Source organism: Tupaia chinensis, unplaced genomic scaffold (genome assembly GCF_000334495.1).
Source record: "Tupaia chinensis unplaced genomic scaffold, TupChi_1.0 Scaffold000070_1, whole genome shotgun sequence".
Lineage (NCBI taxonomy): Eukaryota > Metazoa > Chordata > Mammalia > Scandentia > Tupaiidae > Tupaia > Tupaia belangeri.
The window spans coordinates 391,616-407,442 of NW_006159530.1; the positions used below are offsets into that span (position 1 = coordinate 391,616).

A 15,827-nucleotide genomic window follows, 5' to 3' on the forward strand; every position below is an offset into this window, starting at 1 on the left:
CTGGGACTGGAAGTTTTCCAGACAATATCTGTCAGAGACCTAAATCTAAATAACTGTAGTGTATCTACTAGTCATTCTTTCAAGTAAAAATGGTGTTCCATGAAAAAGTAGCGAGTGCAGCCCATACCTCAAACAATTACACAAGTGATTTACCGCCAGGCAACCATTGTATGTTGGTGTGCTGCAGAAATGCCTTATGTACATATGTCATTTTTTACATAGAATATTAAAAAGACCTCTACACAGGGCAAATATTTAATAGAATTATTAGTTTTTATTGCTTCAATAAGGACATCCTTAAACTGTGTGTGGTGTGTGCATACATGTCTACGAAGGTGGGGCAGTAACAGTAAGATGAACTTTTAACAATTTAGTACCGCTGTCTTGATTCATGTTTGTTCTAGGACATGATGAGATTCAGAAAAGTTCTTCAGCTTTGAATATCCCACTGAATGTACTTGGGTTTGTTGCCAAGCACTCCCAGGAAAGATTGTTGTTGCTGATTATTTGGAGCTCCTATTGAATACATTTAAGCGAAACGTCAGGTCTGTAGACTCTTCTGTTTGTAAAACAAAAGCACAATACCATAATTGAGTTATGAGTTCAGATTTCATATTTGCAACTAAGTCTTTTTTTTTCAGATTTTTAAAGTTTACAAAATATTATCATAAAACAATACAGCAATACTTTTTTTCATGGCATTTAGGTAAAAATTTAAGAATGGCATTCATATAACTATACTCCATAGTAATTTTTGTTTTTTTTTCTTCAGAATCATTCATTAACTCCATTTGTTATTGTTATTTTTTAATTTGAACAAGGAGAGTGAAAGGGAAAGCAAGAAAGCAAGCCATCAGGTCCGGGAATCAAACCGCAGTTGGCCATGTGGGAGTCCAGCACCCCTAACCGCTGCACCTGCTGGCCCCATAGTAATGTGTTTTTGCAGCTTTCTCCATTATTCTGCTACTAGATCATGGAAGTTGTGCTTATCTTAAGATTTAATTTTTCAGGACCAACAGTTGGCACAATGGCTGTGTTGCTGGACTCCCATGTAGTCAACTGCGGTTCAAGTCCTGGACCCTTTGGCTTAAGCTCAAGCTGGGTGTGTGTACGTGTGTGCCCAAGATCTTGAGAGGAGAATAGAGGAGAAGGGATTGCGATGTGGCCATCCCCACTGGGGGGGTGATTTTTCGCTTTCTGTCTTTCTGTCTTTCATAGCGAAAAGCTCTCAAAAAAAAAAAAAAAGATTTAATTTTTCATGTCCTGAGCAAGCACTTTTCCCAGGGACGGTTTAATGGGCATTCCGAGGTACGTAAAGAGCAGGGGCTCCTGTGATACAGACAGACACAGCCTCTATGCCGGTGACGCGTAGTTAGTGGATCGTGCTGACCAGAGGAAAAAATCAGATAAATGTGTAACATAATTGCCTGAAGTATTAAGTATTATGATGAAAGCGAGTAACGGGCCCAGAGAATAAGAAGGCCTGCTTCAGATAGGACCATCTCCAGTTCGTCCTCCCTGAGAGGTGACTTTTAACTGACGTCTCAAACATGGAGGGGCCCTGAGGCTCTTGGGTGAAGAAGAGAACACGGACTAAGGCAATAAGGCGGCAAAGAGCTTTATTTGAAATACTGAAAGAAAACCAGTGTGGCAGGAGACCAGTGAATGGGATTGGGGTGAGTAACGAAAATGAGGTTTGGAAGACTGGAAGGAGCCAGGACCTAACCAAGCTAAACAGACCATAACAAGCTCTCTGTTTCTCTGCTGTCCTTGACTTCATTAGGTTACCCATATTGCTGGAACGTCTTAAAACAATATCCCGTGATTGAACTTCTTCAACCTCAAATTTCCAGTCTTTCTACTTAACCCATGAAATGGTATTTACGTACTCTTTGGAAACATAACATATACTGTAGATAATTATAGCAATAGTGTAATGGGTAGCAGAAGATATTGCCAAACCAAAATTCTGGACACCAGACGAGACAAACACATAATATGTGCCTGTATAGATTGCAGTGCTAAGAAACATACAGAAAAGTAAGTGAGAGAGGGACTAAAAATAAGCTTCTCACAGGAACTGGCTACTGCTTCCTGTCGAATCTGCCAGTGTTTTCCTTAATTTGGTAAAAGCAGAGTGTCATTCATTTTTAGAATGAGTCTTAAAAATATTCATATTGTATATTTGAAAGTATATACATGCACATACATATATTCTGTGTGTGTCACCTTTTTTATCAAAGGGTTTTACCATAGGGCACGTGTGCTCACTAGAGAGAAACAGACAGTGAGAGGGAAAGTGAGAAATCACCCTTTAGAGGGGATGGCCATGCTGCAATCCCTTCTCCATTTTCCTCCTGGGATTTTGAGTATGCATGCATATGCCTCCGGTGTCTGGGACTTGAACCATGATTGGCCATGCGAGAGTCCAGCACCTTAACCATTATACCACCTTCTAGTTCCTATTTATTGTCTTAAAGAGTAGAAAATAGCACAGGATGTGTTTTATCCTATAGCATTGTGCGGTCTTACCCAAAAATGAGAAAAAATGTTTTTCAACTCAGCTGTAAGTCATTACTTTTTAGTGAGTGGAGAAAATAGCTTTTTGGGGGCTGATGCAGCCTTTTTGTGGTAGGCAGTTATGTAGCATGGACTTCAGCCTAAGATAAATCGGAATTTTAATCAGCATTGTTCTACTGCTTACAAACTTAAAGACTTTAGGGAAATCCTTTCCAGGGCCTCAGAGTCCTGATCTGTAATGTGGTAGCGTTAATAGCTACACCTTCTTTTTCTAAAGGAGGAGATGTCGAAAGGAAATGATACACGAAGCACAGCACAGTATTTCACATGCAGTAGGTGTTCAGTGAAGGGTGGCCTGTCATCAGAAGATTGACCTTTGAAGCATATGGTTACAGTGTGAAGAATCCATAAATGGGGAGGGGATGGAGAGGGTGAGTTTGTTTTTGTTAGATTTAGCACAGTCAGCTGGGATCCCTTCCCAGCACCCGACACCCCCAGAAAGATTCATTTTAATGTTACCGTTTTCATTATCATCCACCAGCAGACAGCCCATTTGGAAAGCGTGATGATTAAAACAGCAAGATTTTACAACAACGACATTACGTTACTGTCCATTCTCTAACTGGGTTTGTAAGGGCTTGGTTTATGCCAGGTGGACCTACCCTCTTTCTGTTTTGGAAGGAAAAAGAATCAGAAATTTCAAAGGAAGAGCACTTTCAAGCAGAAAGATAGCTAGAATATCCCTCAGTAGTCAGTAACCTCTTCTAATAGTCATTTGGAAAAGTGATTTTCTTTTCTTTTTTTTTTTTTTTTAGAGTGGTTTTCACTATCGGGCGCGTGCGCTCGCCAGACAGACAGAGACAGACATAGAGACAGAAAGCAAGAAATCACCCCCCAGGGGGGATGGCCACGCTGCAATCCCTTCTCCTCCATTCTCCTCTCGGGATCTTGGGCACGCACGCACACTTGCCTGGCGTGAATTTTAAGCCACCCGGTCCGGGACGCGAACCGTAGTCGACTACGTGGGAGTCCAGCGACATAGCTATTACACTAACTGCTGGTTCCTGATGGAAAAGTGATTTTAAAATTTAGAAAAATCTTATGCTGATTCTGATTCAATTTTCATTTCGTACAATGTCTACAGAAACTAGACACTCCGCTATATACAGGAAACCGAGTAACAGCAAACATCAAGTTTTCAGCTGTTTTTAGAGTTTATTTGAATTGACTATAGCACATTTATTTGGATGGTTATTGGAAAGAAGCTATCTGGTCTTTAATCTGACCTTTTCATTTTGATGTTAGGTGGGGCCCATGTGACTGATACATTCATCCAGAAGATGTCATGAACACTATTTTCATCAATAAACCCAGTCTTTGTTGTTTTTAGACATACACACATAATCAAATACAGTTTAAAAATTATGTCAGTGTATGTTTAATAATTGTTAATGTATATAAGTGCACAAGGTTGTGATTCTTATTTTCAGATGAAGCCTGTTACCTGATATTTTTATTCAAAAGTCCATATTCTTTTAAGATAAAAAAATAATGATAAGATCATTTGAATTCAGATTATAAAATAGTTCATCTATTCTGATGATGTGATTTCACTTAGGTCTAAGGCTTTTGGGTCAGCCCTTTAGTTATAAAGTTTATCTTGCTTATTATTTATTTATTTCATTGCCAGAGGACATGTGTGCTCACCAGAGAGAGACAGAGGGAGAGAAAACACCCCGTCATAGGTTGTGGCCATGTCATAATCCCTTCTCCTACATTTCTTCTTTTTGTTGGAATTTTGGGCGTATATGCTTGGCATGTGTTTCAAGCCACCAGGGCTGGGATTTGACCCGCAGTTGGGAGTGTGGGATCTGGCTCCCTTAACCCCATGGCTTTAGGGCCAGTCCTGTCTTGCTTATTATTAACTAAAATATGTAAGTATATATAACCTATTATACAGAAAGAAATAGGCAGTTGAATTTCTGTACTTATATGAGGGGACTTCCAAAGATTTGTAGAAAACTAGAAGTGAGTTTATTTTGGTGCAAAGAATTTTGAAATCCATTCATAGCTTTTCCGTAATACATATTTTCCATGACCTTTTTGCAAACCCCCTCATATGATTTCCAGTTATTTGGAAGCAATTACCCTTCCAGCATTCTTTTACCCATTTTGTATTCAGTCTAGATTAGACAGAATGAGGTGTCACCTTATAGTTATTAGAACCCAAAGAGTCCAGACTAAATTTTTTTAATCATAGCTTTGTGCAGTTGACCTGATTTTAAAATATAAAATTAGGGAAACCAGCAGGTGGCACGGTGGTTAAGGTGCTGAACTCCCATATGACAGAGCATTGTTTGAGTCCCAGCCCTGGTGGCTTGCTTTCTCACTTTTCCTATCTTTCTTCCTGTTTTTATCAGGTCAAATTAAAACTACTTACATATAAACAAACAAACAAATAATATATATATATAAAATGCACACACATACACATATATATTCGTAAGGCATATTTTCCATCTGTCAAAATGTGAATCTTAATTTCATTTTGAAACAAACACCTCTGGCTTTTTCTTTTTTTTGGGGGGGGGGCGAGGTTTTTGCTATAGGGCGTGTGCGCTCTCCAGAGACAGAAAGCGAGAAATCACCCCCCAGGGGGATGACCATGCTGCAATCCCCTCTCCTCCATTCTCCTCTCAGGGCATGCATGCACATGCGCCTGGTGACAAACACTTCTATTTTAAGAAGGTGAATGACAGTGATAAATACCAAAACCCTAAATTTTTTTTAAACCAGTCATGCCTTTTTTATTGCTTTTTAAGAGAAAAATAAATGTGAGATATCTTCAAAGCATAAACGGTTTCTTTCTTCAAACTTTTTATGAATTGATTTTATTATCCAAAAACTTTATTGATACTAGGTTGCGACTATTTGCATAATTGCCTTTTATATATTTTTAAAAAAGCTCTTCCAACTACAGCTATCCTCAAAGAAGTATTATTTAAACAAGAGATTTAATCAGTTTTACTATCGTTCACCCTATAAGATATTTATTGAGTAACATGTTCCTGGTTGTTCTCAATGAACAAAACAAGCAATGCTTTGCTCTTGTGGAGCTCATGTTCTAGAACAGGCACTAAACAAACATACAAATAAATAGGTGATAGAATATCCACTTCTGGGGCCAGTAGGTAGCATGGTGGTTAAGGCACTAGAGCCCCAACGTGACTGACCGCAGTTTGAATCCTGGTCCTGGCAGCTTGCAAATCACGGCAGGTATGTGTGTGCCCAAAATCTCAGGAAGAGAATGGAAGAGAAGGGATTGCAGTGTGGCCATTCCTCCTGGGGGTGATTTCTCACTTTCCCTCTCACTGTCTCTCTTCAGTGAGCACATGCACCCTGTGGCAAAAACAAAAACATAAACAAACAAAAATCCATTTCCAAAAAGCATGGAGAAGGAAAATCAGAATAAGGAGACAGAGTCATTTTAAATGAACAATGAGAAAAAAAAATGTTTTTTCTTTTGGTGGGGGGAAGAAGCATCTCCATTCTTGCACTTGTCCTTTATAATTTGCTTTTGAGTATTTTTGTTGCTGGTGAAAATTTTTTGAAAAGAAATTAGGGACTCGCTATAAATACTTTGTACACTATTCTAAAAATCTTGCTCCAACTAGTGAACTTACGTTTTACAAAAGGAATAAAATCTTTGGTTAACCACTGGTTTACTTTTGGTAATAAAGTCTACAGCTCATGAAATTTGTAATTCTGGGGTGGTGTCAGCTTGCACCAGCCCGGGGGAGCCTGTGGACACAGCACTGAGTTACAGGTTATTATTCAGCTCTAGAAGTTACACGCTTAGGCATTTTCTTACCCCTTCCTCTCTCAGTCAGTTGAAGTCTTGTATTTTTGCCAAATAAAACAAGTCCCATACCAATACGAAGCTGTAAGTCAACAGTAGGGGACTGAGTCAGAGCCCGCATCCCCCTTCTCCTGTGTGGGGGCCTCACCCGTACTCCCCAGAAGGTTGTTGTGCACAGACTCGTAGTAGTGCTAACTGCTGGTCTACAGATGACCTCCAGGCATTTAACTGAGGGCAATTTTTTAGAACTAAGGAATATTGTAACTAGTAGAATGTGGCACATTATCAGAGTCAAAAGCAGAATGTGAACCTCTGTGTGCAGGTGGGAGAAAAAAGAAATATAGTTCTTGCCTTTCTTGTCTAAAGTTCTAAAGAGCCCAGATGACAGCTGTTAGATCTTCAAAATGGATTTTTACATGATGTCACATAATTCAGAAATTCCTCCACAAAAGGAAGATAAAAGATGAGTTGCTTGGAAGTGTCACTTCTGGTAGTCAGGTTCTATCTGATTAAAATTGTATGCGTTTGATTTCATTTATTTTACTCATTCAGTAGAAGTTTATTGAACACATACAGTTACCCGGTACTGTGCTACCATAGAATATATAAAAACAAATAAGGCAAAGTCCTTGTTGTCAAGGAATGTATTATAATTGGAACAAGTGACTTGTAAACCCAAAATTAAAAGCAGACTTCAACAAGTTTGTGGGAAAATGAGGGCTGGACAATGGCACAGTGGCAGTGTTCTGTTGGCAGGTTCACATCTGGAGACCTTCCTGCACTCCCCCAATGCACACGTGCCCCTGGTCTGGGGTTAGGGGTGGACTGCAATGTCAAAACTCTGTTCGGAGTCCTCTCTCTCTTGTTCTCTCTCTTTCTCTCTCCCTTTCTCTGTCTATATCTTGCTCTTGGAATAAATAAACTTTCAGAAAAAGTTGGTAGAGACATGGAATCAAAGAATGAGTTCATTTTGGTGCAAAAATTAATTTAACTAATTTAAATCCATGCATAGTTTTTTTTTTTTGTAATAGTAATTTTTTTTAACTTCTTGAAGCTGCTCCCCCCTGCACAACTATAGTGCTTTATAAAAGAGATATAGAAAATTCTGAGATCACAAATAAAATGACTGCTGTTTATGAAGCATTCATTTTCTTACCTGTTTTATGTAAGTGATGTCATTTAATCCTTTCATTGCTTTATGAAGGTAGATATTGTAACTCCACTTAACTTATGCCAGGAGCGCTGAATTCATTGAGGAAGAAGAAGGTATCAGTGACGATGATTCAAAAAACAATTCTTGAGTTGGTTCAGTGAAGGTTTTTCAAAAAATAATTTTGAGTTGGTTATAGAAGGAAGAGTAGGGTCAAGAGTGGGAGGAAGATGGGGCTGTGTGCTGTTTTTACACAGGGGCTGAGTAAGCGGGTATGTAAACACCCAGGATGGGTGAGAGCTCTGGGGCTGCACGGTCGAGTAGGTGCTGGGGAATAAAAGATGGCAGGTCCGGATCAGGAAGGAACTTGTGGCCTGTGCTTAAGGGGTTTGGTTCTTACCCTGTAGAGGCCAGAAATATGATCAGACTCGCATTTCAGGAACGAAACTCTAATCGTTTGCACAAGGCATCTAGAAGTAGGTTTTTACTTTTAAAATTTTATTTATTTAGGGGCCAGCAAGTGGCATGGTGGCTGAGGATGCTGGGGTGCTGGACTCCTACATGGCTAACCGCTGTTCAAATCCCAGACCTGGTGGCTTGCTTTCCCACTTTATCTCTCTCTCTGAGAGAGAGACAGAGAGAGAGAGAGAGAGAGAGAGAGAGAGAGAGAGAGAGGTATTTGTTATACGTATTATAACAAATAAAGTTAAATAAAATAATTCTAAAAGAATTTATCTATTTTTTAATTTTAATTTTTTTTTCTTTTTTCCATGAATGAGAGAGAAAGAGAGAGAGACAGTTCCCTTTACAGGGTCTTGACATTGTGATTGCACTTCCAGTCTACTCCCAGCCTCAGCCAGCCCTGGTACTCAGGGAGGTCTCCAGACATGAACATGGAACCTTCCCATGTGGGTCAGCCTCACAGAGCATTGCATTTTACTGCTGTGCCATCATCCAGTCCTGGTTTTTATTTATTTTTTTTTAAATAATGGAACCAGCAGTTAGCATAATGGCTATGTCTCTGGACTCCCATGTAGTAGACCACGATTTGAGTCCTGGACCCGGTGGCTTAAACTCACCAGGTGTGTGTGCGTGTGTGCCCAAGATCCCGAGAGGAGAATGGAGGAGAAGGGATTGTAGCGTGGCCATCCCCACTGGGGTGGGGGTAATTTCTCGCTTTCTATCTCTCTGTCTGTCTCTGTCTGTCTGGCGAGTGCATGCACCCTATAGCAAAACCTCTCAAAAAAAAAAAAAAAGTAATTATCCTCTGACATTGACTTATGTTTATTAAATACATATAAATAGGTAAATTTTAGAAACATTGTATACTTCTAGTTTTAGAATGCCAGGACCAAAATAACTGTAAAAGTTAAATATAATATTACAAGAATAGTAAAATTCAAGATTAATTTATTGGAATAGACTGTGTTTTGGGGAAATAGCCATTACTTGCAAGTGAAGGGAGTTATTTCATGCCATGGTTTGGGTATTTTCTATTTTTCTTTATTTTTAGAATTATTTATTTAATTTTATTTATTATTGTTATTTAAAAATATTGCTACAGGGCAGGTGTGCTCACCAGAGAGAGAGAGCGAGAGCGAGCGCGAGCCCTGGTATTTTTAATGAAGCATTTCTGTATTATCCAATCCTCTGTGATAACTTAATTTTCCTTCCAGTTTTATCTGTTTGAATCTCTAAAAAACTTCTGTCTGATTAACAGTTGGTTGGTGGAAGGGGAAAATGAGAACCTATCTAGTGAGCTCCTTTCTCACTGATCCAGTAAGGAAGTGATATTTGGTGTCACTATAATCATAATAAATATATCTACTGGCCCTGAAATTGTCTTGCATACACACAGAAATAGGGGACTGGCAGACTCCGATTTGAGAAGTGCAGAATGAGAGGGAGGAGTCATGTTCAGTCAGTGCAAGGACTTATGTAAACAGGAAGCATTATCGCGTGTGTAGTCATTGGCCAAAGCATCTTAAGAGGTCAAGTATCGGGGACCCAAGGGTTGGCAGAATTAGCAGGTTTTTGTTAAAGTCAGTGATCTCAAGGACCCTTGACCATGTATGTAATGAGCACGCTAAAGCAATGTGAACCTGATGAGTACATGGTTGCTGTCTGAAGGAGTTCTTCTCAGAAGTGCACTTTTCAGCCAATGTGGGTAGGAAACCTCATGATTCAAAGCCTCATTTCTTTCTCAAGGTCCTACTTGCCAGGTATGGTCGCATAACTTTATTTTATACCTTTATCTTTCTTCTCAAGTCCATCTACAAAGCTCATAGTCAGTGCTGCTAATTCTGTGCACAAGACTACCTTGGGAAGAATAGGTTGAGAAGCAGTTTTCGCTTCACCTATGGCCTCCATGACATGGCCTCTGAGTACTGATTGTTTTAGAAATTAAAGACAGCTTTAAAAAAATTACTTGTATTCAAGGGAACCAGCAGTTGGTGTAATGGCTATGTCGCTGGACTCCCACGTGGTCGACCGTGGTTTGCGTCCTGGACCCAGTGGCTTAAAACTCACGCCGGGCGCATGTGCGTGTGTGCCCAGGATCCCGGGAGGAGAATGGAGGAGAGGGGATTGCGGCGTGACCATCCCCCCAGGGGGTGATTTCTCGCTTTCTGTCTCTAATGTCTCTTTCTGTCTGTCTGGCAAGTGCATGCCCCCTATAGCGAAAATCTCTCCAAAAAAAAATTAAAAAAAAATTACTTGTATTCAACTCTAGTAAAATAAGCTCTTATTGTTAATTTAATGAGATAGTGGATAAGAAAGTCATATATTGGTTTGTTTGTATATAATTCACAGTTGTCCATTTCAAAGGGAGAAAAGAGGTTTTGGAATGCTGATACAAAGACCTCTTCCAATAGTAGCCAACATTTATTGAGCAATACTAAACTTTCACTATGTGAAAGTTTTTACATATATTGACTATTAATCCTTAAAGCAACTACTATGAAATAGTTATTTTTATATGCTCATTTTATAGATGAGGAGAATGAAGCAGCAGAAGTTAAATAGTGTAGCCAGGGTCACTTAGCTAGTAAGTAGAAAAGCCAGGATTTGAATATGGTAGGCTAACTTCATGATCTTAACCACAGTGCTGTTTTGCCATGCCTCTACATTTAGTTTTTAAGAGTGATTTTTACCAAGCACGCCAGAGAGACAGAGACAGAGACAGAAAGTGAGAAATCACCCTCCAGGGCAGATGGCCATGCAGCAGTACCTTCTTCTTTATTCTACTCTTGGGATCTTGGGCAGGCACACACGTACCCAGCATGAGTTTTAAGTCACTGGGTTCAGGACTCGAACCATGGTCTTCTACATGGGAGTCCAGCGATGTAACCATTCTGCCATCTGCTGGCCCCATGCCTCTACATTGAAAGGCATACATGCACACATTGCATTTGCAGACTGGGTTGCAGAGACAAGGCATTGGCAACTACCCCTACGCTGTTGGTTTCTGCACCCTTACTTGCAGCACTCTGGGAGAGACAATGACACGAGGGTATCTGGGAGGAATTTTAGTAACTATGTTGTAGAACTGGGCACTTTATGATACTCACTAGAGAGTAATCATACATGGTAAATGAAACTTTGGGTAGGACAAATTAAGATCTGTTGTTGGGCCAAGAGGTGGTATAGAGGTTAGGGCACTGATACCACTTGGCTGACTCTGACAGAGTCTTGGAACTGGTGGCTTGAAAATCACCCTGGGTACATGTGTGCCCAAAATCCCAAGAAGAGAATGGAGGAGAAGGGGTTGTGGTGTGGCCACAGCCTGTGGGGATGACTTCTCACTTTATCTCTGGCAAGCACACATGCCTTACAGCAAGAGGCTAAAGGAAAAAAAAAATCCATTGGAACCCGGAGATGAAGAATTTTATACATATATGGATTTTGAACATCCATTAAAGTCTTTTTAAAAAAAATTTATTTATTCATTCATTTATTTTTAATTTGACCAGAGAGAGACACACAGAGAAAAAGAGAGAGAGGGAAAGTGAGAAAGCAAGCCACCGAGTCCGGGACTTGAACCATGGTCAGTCATGTGGGAGTGTCCAGCTCCTTAACCACCACACCACCTGCTGGTCCCCTATCCATTAGAGTCTTAAGATTATCTAGGTTTAGTCTTGTTAATTATATTTCTCCTCACTTTTATAGGTAGAAAAATCAGTGGTGAAAAATGAGTTTTGAAGCATTAAATCCTAGCCTACCTCTCAAGGCTACATTTATGTCCAATAGTTGACACATCAATTGCTTAGAATAGTTCTGTAAATGGAATTCACACATAGGATCTCAGAATCTCTGCTTCACAAGACATGGTTTCAGAGTTGGTAGATATATAAAAGATAATCAATCCCTAAACCTGGAGGTATTCATAAAGGAAGAGTAGGAGTCTGTTTTTGCCACGAGTGGATGAGTCCTGCTGGCTGGGGAGAAGGAAAAACTGACCTGAGCAGGACCACGCTCTACACAGCTGTCCCTGGCATTCCTCCACCTGTTAGCAGTCAGTATTGATTTCATGGGTCACATTGAAGCATGCAAGTGTATTAAATAATTTTTTAAAAACAACTGCTGACTGCTTTTGGTCTATGGGAGAAGAAAAATTAGAAACTGTTCTTTCCCTGTCAACCACCATTCCTAGTAACAAGGAAAGAGAATGTAGGAATAAATAAAACTCCTACATCATACTAGAAAAGAGAACAGTTGAATGCCCTAAAGAACTGTATTCTGCCATCAGACAACTAAAGAACATATTTCCAAATATAAATGGCTGTTAGCATCATAATATAAGTAGAAAAAAACTTCCCCACTTCTTTAAAAGAGCAACTGGAAACGCTTCTTTTTTTTTAAATATAGTAACTAGGGCCAGCTAGTGGCATGGGGGTTAAGGCAGATAGGTCCCACATGGTTGACTGCGTAGTTTGAGTCCTAAACCCGGGGGCTTGAAATTGTGCCAGGCAGGTGTGCATGTGTGCCCAAAATCCTAACAGGAGGGAGAAATTGAAGAGAAGGGGTTGTGTCTTGAATATCTCCATGGGGGAGGGCGTTTCCTCTTTCCCGCTCTTTCTGTATCTCTCCTTCTCTCCCATGACCTCTGGTAACACTTTTTTTTTTTTTAAAGAAAATAGTCATGTATTAAATCAAAAGAATTTCCATCATAGTCCCACTGTAGTCTTTTATAGCCAAAGTTATGAAGGAAATTGAGGTACAGTGACAATGTGGTTGTATTTCAAGATCTGGATTTCCAAGGCGGCAAAGGGAAGTGGGAGGAGCCGGTCTGGGGTGTACCTGGGCATTTGGAAGGCAGTGGGCCATTCCAGCGCCATCCCCTGCCTCAGCTGGTCTCACTGACTGCTGCTGCTCTACAAGCTGTAATGATAGACAGTGGTCGAGTAGTTTATAAAAAAATAAACTATTAAAAAAACAAATTTTCTTCTTCCTACACACATACACACGTATTAGATTTTTCTTTTCTGTTTGATAGTCCTATTTAAACTCTTCTAGCTTGAATGTAAATATGTGTGTGTATAAAAATGTATGTATATTTTAATTGACCTCTTAGTAGAGCTTTAATGTAAATCGAAATAGAGAAATAGAAACCTTTTCCCTGGGGTGGGGGTGGGGCACATAGTGTTGAATTCTGCTTTCTTTGCATCTCTCTACATCCAAACTACCAAGTATGTGTCATTTTACTGTTGATAGCTTTCTCACCCCAGCCCCATTGCCACGACTTTAAATGAAGCAGATTTTCTCTTTTGGATGATGGCAACACTCTCTCTTCAAATCCCAATCTACCCTTCATATCCATCTGTGAATCTTTCTTCCCTCAATTCCTTGGTTGATTTTTATTAAATTCAGGTTCCTTAAGCATGGCGAACGGGCCTGGGTCCACGAGCTGCTCTCTGCCTCGTTTCCTCCCTCTTTCCTTATACACCAAGATTCAACTTACCAATAGTTCTCTGATACTCCCCTCCATATAGAGCCACATACTTGCACACCTCTATCCTCACTTGTTCCCAGTAGAACTCCCCAAGGCATGCAGCCTACATCGCGCTCCTGAAAGACTTGAAACAATCTAACACAGAAACCATCTTTGAATTTCTAATTCCTCGCTGGGGCTGAACATAGTTGCCGTGAGCACAGATTGCTATTGTGTTAGGGCAGTGTAGGTATCTTAACATGGCATTTGTAGCTAAAGCTCCGTGTGCTCCCAGATCCCCCTCTAGGACTAAAGGATTATTTCCCAACAGCTGAAGTCTTGCTACCAGACTGTCCTCTTCAGGAATTTCCCAATTCAGGGCAACTCTGGGCCTTCCCCAGTTCCCCATGGTGTCAGCTGCAGTCTTGAGATTGTATCCAAGTCCAGCTTTTCCCTCTGCTGTCCCTGCCCTTCCCTGGGTGTTTTTATCTTAGGAACATTCCCTAATAAACTCCCTGTAAGGAAACTCTCAGTTGGCTTGCTGGGGCACCCAACCAGTAATAACATGTTTGTCTTTCTTTTGTTTATTACTTCTGGCACTGCCAACAGGATCTTCACATTGTGATCCATGCTCATCCAGCCTGGATCACAAGCATGTGCACACTGTTGAGCACAGGGAGGGCTCATGACACAGATCTGGGACCTTCCCATGTGGGCCCAGCATTGCACAGTGCTGCATCGCTGCCTGTCTGTTTCCTGTGTTTGTCTTATTGGTACTTTTCTCTTAGTTCTAGATCGTGGGAAGTTATGGTTAGCTAACATCCTACTAATGCAAGACCATTTCATCAAACACATATTGAGCACCTGCTCTGTGCCCAGCATTGTACCAGATGCCATGAGAACAAATGAAAACTTGGCCCCTGGAAGGAGTTTACAGTCTAACTGAGGTGACGGTTACATATTCACCTAACTATACCAGAGTATCTTTTTTATTTTTTAAAAGAGATTTTTGCTATAGGGTACATGTGCTCACCAGAGAGAGACAGAGAGACAGAAGGCAAGAAATCACCCCCCCCTGGGGGGTGGGATGGCCACGCCATAGTCCCTTCTCCTCCATTCTCCTCTCAGGATCTTGGGCACACATGCCCATGTGCCTGGAGTGTTAAACCATCGTGTCTGGGACTCTAACTGTGGTTGACTACGTGGTAGTCCAGCGACATAGCCATTACACCATCTGCTGGTCTCAATACTGGAGCATCTTCAGGATAATCTTTTTGAAGTAAACTTAAGTTTAGTATTGAGGTCAAAGGTATGAACTATACGTGTGGTTTTGCAAAGAAAAAAATGAAAATATTTCAAAGGAAGGAAATGAATATAAATAAGTAACTTGAAATTTTAGAAAGTTATATAATTTGTCTTTATAATTCTAGACACATTTAGGGGGAAAGTAGTTTTCTTTTCATTTTTTATTCTGAAATAATTTCAAATTTACAGAAAAGTCACAAGAATAATACTGAACACTTTTTAAGGCAGATCTGTCCATTTTTAACATTTCCTTTCATCCTCTTTATATAAACGTACTTGCATTCATACACACAAGTGTACCATCTGCATCATCTGCGAATAAATACATCATACCACTTTACTCCTTACTATTTTAGTAGATTTCCTAAAACTGTTCAACCTCCATAATCACAATACAGGTATCAAATATTGGAAAAAGGAAATGTGACCTTGATTCACATGCTAATCATACCAAAAATGAGTTTTAAGAAGAGTCACATAGGTTAACATTTATAATTGAAACTAAAGAGTGTGTGAAGTAAGCCACAGCAGACCTTCGAAGTCCGCTAACTAGAATAAAATGTATACCGCAGTGAAGAGACCCACTTCTGATTGTGTAAGGGCAGAGCAAGCCTGGGTGGACCCAGGTGAAGAGAGCCTTCGTCTGGACAGCCATTAGAACAGAGCGTCCGTTCTGCATCCGGGCTGGAGGAGCTCATGGAGCTTCCCTGTACAGTGAACGGACTCGTTGTCGTCATGTTTTCACGTTGCTTATTAACACGTTTATTTGGAGTTGTCCTTCATGTTCAGGTGTACTGCTAGCCAGAAAGGGAGGCCGGGGAGGGATGGCTCTAGCAAGTGGACACAGTGGGTTCCCCCATTGCGTGGCCCATGCTCCAGCTCCACGCTCCGGCCCTGCAGGGCCGGGACAGCAGGGGCCGAGGGCGTCGTCTGGGGGGCGTGGCTTAGTGCTGGTGGCCAGCGGCTTCCGGTCCTGCCGCGTGGGTTGCAGAGCGCCTGCATGTCATTTCCGGTGAGGTCTGTTGGGAGTTGTTGGTGGCAGTGGCGGGGGGGGGGGGGGGGGG

The 15,827-nt window shown here is 40.8% G+C and overlaps 1 protein-coding gene across 1 annotated transcript in view; it reads left to right on the forward strand.

The window, feature by feature from the left end:
- The window catches only part of ATF6 (activating transcription factor 6), a 255,241-nt gene that overhangs the window by 144,966 nt on the left and 94,448 nt on the right, over nucleotides 1-15,827 (forward strand). The gene's annotated exons all lie outside the window — the stretch shown is intronic.